We start from the raw sequence: 5,000 nt of genomic DNA on the forward strand, positions 1-5,000 counted from the left end.
CCGGGGTAGACCTGATGTCCTAGGCTTCGGGGTAGACCTGATGGCCGAGGCCCCTAGGCTAGACCTGTTGTCCCGGGCCGCCGGGGCAGACCTGTTGTCCCAGGCCCCTTGGGTAGACCTGTTGTCCCGGGCCGGCCTTGGCCTACGGCAGCCTGGGCCTCCGGGGTAGACCTGACAGCCGAGGCCCGGGGTAGACCTGTTGTCCTAGGCTTCGGGGTAGACCTGTTGTCCCGGGCCTCCGGGGCAGACCTGTTGTCCCGCGCCGCCGGGGTAGACCTGTTGTCCCAGGCCCCTTGGGTAGACCTGTTGTCCCGGGCCCCTTGGGGTAGACCTGTTGTCCCGGGCCGCCGGGGTAGACCTGATGTCCTGCGCTTCCGGGGTAGACCTGATAGCCCAGGCCCCTTGGGGTAGACCTTTTGTCCCAGGCCCTGGGGGTAGACCTGTTGTCCCCGGGCGGGCCCTCGCCTACGGCAGCCCGGCCCCTTGGCTAGACCTGTTGTCCCAGGCCCCTAGGGTAGACCTGTTGTCCCAGGCTCTTGGCTAGACCTGTTGTCCCGGGCCGGCCTTGGCCTACGGCAGCCTAGCAAGCGGCAAAAGGATGCAGACAGCGCCGGGGAGGCTGATGGGGGAGGGCGGGGCGCCCCCAACCGCCCATGGCCGGCTGCGCTTGCCACAGAGCGGGCAGGGCCAGGGGCCGGGGCAGGGCCAGGGAGAGAGGGCACGCCAGAGCGTGAATGCCTATGGGCGGGCCGGCGGGCGGCTGCGCGCGCGCGGGTGGCAGGGGGGGCCGGGTGGAGGTGGCTGGGGAGGGGTTGGCGAGGGGGCGGGGATGGTTGGCCGCGCCTTCCTTTCACGCGCAGCGGTGTGGTAGCCTGCAGGCGTGGCCGTGCGTTAGGGTTAGGGTTAGGGTTAGTTGGGGGGGGGGGGGGGGGGGGTTAGGGTTAGGGTTAGGGTTAGGGTTAGTGGGGGGGGGGGTTAGGGTTAGGGTTAGGGTTAGGGTTAGGGTTAGGGTTAGTGGGGGGGGGGTTAGGGGGTTAGGGTTAGGGTTAGGGTTAGTGGGGGGGGGGTTAGGGTTAGGGTTAGGGTTAGGGTTAGGGTTAGTGGGGGGCGGGGGGAGTTAGGGTTAGTGTTAGGGTTAGGGTTAGTCGGGGGCGGGGGGAGTTAGGGTTAGGGTTAGGGTTAGTTGGGGGGGGGGGTGCGTGTCACTGTTTCTGTCTCTGTGCGGACCAGGGCCGGTGGCTTCGTGCCGGCCCCGGGCGCCTCGGCACCGAGTCCCCACGGCCCCCTAGAGTCACGTCGAGGGCCCAAGACCTCTGCGGACCGTGAAACAACCCGCCCGAAAGCTACACACAGCGCCTGTGTGCTGGCGGCGGTGCCGGCGGCCGCCGTCGCCTCTACCGGCGGGCGGGGCGGGGCGGGGCGGGGAGGGGAGGGGAGGGGCGCGGCGGGGCGAGCCGCATCGGGGCCAGGGGGGCCGGCCTGGGTAGGTTCCACCCCAGGAGGGCGTGGCGGGGCAGGGCGGGGGGTGGGTGGTGGGGGCGCTGTTTGGCCAGGTCAGCGTGTCAGCAGGCAGAGCACCGGCCTCGGCTTGCCCGTCGGCTCGGCTGGGGGCGCTTCCGATACGAAAGAAAAAGAAATCAAATGGGTCAATTTTTGGGTTGGTTTGCTTTCCCGGATAAGTTTCTCGTTCCAAGCAAATAGAAGAGCCATTCTTTCAGGAAAGGAGAAAAGAAAAAGGGGCGGGGCGGGGGGGGGCCCGGGGGGGTGGGGGACAACCCAAGAAAACCCAAATCCAAACCACAAGCCCCCCAACCCCCCCCAAAAAAACCACCTCAAAAATCAGTATCAGAGAAAGCCAAAGCAACTGGAAAAAACCCCCAAAAAACCCCCAAAACAGCCCCCCCCCCCCCCCCCAGAAAAACAAAACAAAACAAAATACCAAAGCAAACCCAAACCAAATCCCCCCAAAGAACAACAACAAAAAAATGGAAAACATGTCATGGTCTTGAAAGGGGGGGGTGGGGTTGGGGTTCATTGTGTGGGACGGGGGGTCGATCGAGCCATCTGGCTCCGGGGTGTTATGAGGCTGTGAGCTTCGCCCGGCTCCGGGGTCGCTGGGCACGGCGAGGTGCCCGGGCGGCGGGCGACAACAGGGGGACAGCAGGTCTACCATGGATCCGAGCCGGACCCGGCTCATCAGGTCTACCCCGGCGGCGGCTGGGGACATCAGGTCTACCCCGGCTCCGGCCGGGGACATCAGGTCTACCCCGGCTGCGGCCGGGGACATCAGGTCTACCCCGGCTCCGGTCGGGGACATCAGGTCTACCCCGGCTCCGCCCGGGGACATCAGGTCTACCCCGGCTGCGGCCGGGGACAACAGGTCTACCCCGGCTCCGGTCGGGGACATCAGGTCTACCCCGGCTCCGGCCGGGGACATCAGGTCTACCCCGGCTCCGCCCGGGGACATCAGGTCTACCCCCGCTGCGGCCGGGGACATCAGGTCTACCCCGGCTGCGGCCGGGGACATCAGGTCTACCCCGGCTCCGGCCGGGGACAACAGGTCTACCTCCGCTGCAGCCGGGGACATCAGGTCTACCCCGGCTGCGGCCGGGGACATCAGGTCTACCCCGGCTCCGGTCGGGGACATCAGGTCTACCCCGGCTCCGCCTGGGGACATCAGGTCTACCCCGGCTGCGGCCGGGGACAACAGGTCTACCCCGGCTCCGGCCGGGGACATCAGGTCTACCCCGGCTCCGCCCGGGGACATCAGGTCTACCCCGGCTCCGCCCGGGGACATCAGGTCTACCCCGGCTCCGGCCGGGGACATCAGGTCTACCCCGGCTGCGGCCGGGGACAACAGGTCTACCCCGGCTCCGGTCGGGGACAACAGGTCTACCTCCGCTGTGGCCGGGGACATCAGGTCTACCCCGGCTCCGGTCGGGGACATCAGGTCTACCCCGGCTCCGGCCGGGGACATCAGGTCTACCCCGGCTCCGCCCGGGGACAACAGGTCTACCCCGGCTGCGGCCGGGGACATCAGGTCTACCCCGGCTCCGGTCGGGGACATCAGGTCTACCCCCGCTGCGGCCGGGGACATCAGGTCTACCCCGGCTCCGCCCGGGGACATCAGGTCTACCCCGGCTGCGGCCGGGGACATCAGGTCTACCCCGGCTCCGGTCGGGGACATCAGGTCTACCCCGGCTGCGGCCGGGGACATCAGGTCTACCCCGGCTCCGGTCGGGGACAACAGGTCTACCCCGGCTCCGGCCGGGGACATCAGGTCTACCCCGGCTGCGGCCGGGGACATCAGGTCTACCCCGGCTCCGGCCGGGGACAACAGGTCTACCCCGGCTGCGGCCGGGGACATCAGGTCTACCCCGGCTCCGGTCGGGGACATCAGGTCTACCCCGGCTCCGGCCGGGGACAACAGGTCTACCTCCGCTGTGGCCGGGGACATCAGGTCTACCCCGGCTCCGGTCGGGGACAACAGGTCTACCCCGGCTGCGGCCGGGGACATCAGGTCTACCCCGGCTGCGGCCGGGGACATCAGGTCTACCCCGGCTCCGGCCGGGGACAACAGGTCTACCCCGGCTGCGGCCGGGGACATCAGGTCTACCCCGGCTCCGGTCGGGGACATCAGGTCTACCCCGGCTCCGGTCGGGGACATCAGGTCTACCCCGGCTCCGCCCGGGGACATCAGGTCTACCCCGGCTCCGCCCGGGGACAACAGGTCTACCCCGGCTCCGGTCGGGGACATCAGGTCTACCTCGCTCCGGGGTCCGCCGGGGGCCGGCCTTGCCCCCTGGTGGCGGGCGCCGGCCGGGGACATCAGGTCTACCTCGCTCCGGCGGGACTTAGTGCAATTTCGGCGCCGGCCGGGTAGACCTGTTGTCCCGGCCGTCTGCGGAAGTTCACCAAGGGGTCGCTGTTGTCGGCCGCCTCCGGCTGCGTCATGGTAGGAGGCGGCCTGCGTTGGCGCCCCTCCCCGGTCGAGCTGCATTGGTCCTCTTGGAGGCCTGGCCGGCTTTGGACTCGTCTGTCCGTCTTATGGGAGCGAGGTGACGGGCCGCATCCCCGCAGGTTGACCCCGTACCTGCGTCCGAGGCGGAGCGGAGCGGCCGCGCGTGCGGTCGCCAGGGCCAAGCGAGTGCCGCCTAGCCGGGACGAAGCGCGCGTGCCTTTGTGTCCCGGCTCCCGTCCTTCCCAGGGAAAAGTGGGTCCAGTTGGCCAGGCGAGAGAGAAGGGGCCGCGCGAAAGAGCCGGATCCGCGGAGGCGAGAGAGAAGGGCCGCGCAAGAGCGGATCCGGAGAAGGCCGAGAGAGAGAGCAAGAAGGGGGCGAAAGACGATCCGAGAAAGCTGCTCGCCGGCCCCGAGGCGGGGAGAGAGAGCCGAGAGAGCGAGAGCGAGCCCAGAGAGAGAGTTGCCGAGAGAGAAAGAGAAGCCGCGAGCAGCGTGTCCCGCTCCGGCCCGGCTTCTGCCGGTCGATTGGCCACGGGGGGGGGCGGCCCCCCCCGGGCACCGGTGGCGGGCGAGGCGGCGGCGCCTCGTCCCTTTTCTGCCCGGCCTTAAGCCGGGGGCCCGCTCGGCGGGCGCGGTTTTGGGCCCGTCGGTCCGCCTCGGCGGTGGCGGCGGTGCTCGGCCCGCGTTGGAGAAGCCGTCCCCCCCCCTCGGCCTTAAGCCGGGGACCCGCCTTGTGGCGGGCAGAATTTTTGGGCCTAGTTCTTTTTTTTTTTTTTTTTGAACTTGCCGGGCCCGGCACCCGACGGAGAGCCCCCCGGACTGGTCCTGGGCGAGGCGGCGGCGCCTCGCCTACCTCGGTCGTGGCCGGATCGACTGAGCCGCTTGTGCCGGGCGGGGCCGGCTTTGCCGCTTTGCCGGGTCGGTTGCTTTCGGTTGAGGCGGGCGGAGTGTGGGGGGCACCCGCCAGGCCTCCTCCGCGGGCCTTGTGTCTTTTTCTCTGGCGGCCCTAAGCCGCGGCACTGAGGAGCGTTGCGACGAC

This window comes from Agelaius phoeniceus, unplaced genomic scaffold (assembly GCF_051311805.1).
Source record: "Agelaius phoeniceus isolate bAgePho1 unplaced genomic scaffold, bAgePho1.hap1 Scaffold_263, whole genome shotgun sequence".
Lineage (NCBI taxonomy): Eukaryota > Metazoa > Chordata > Aves > Passeriformes > Icteridae > Agelaius > Agelaius phoeniceus.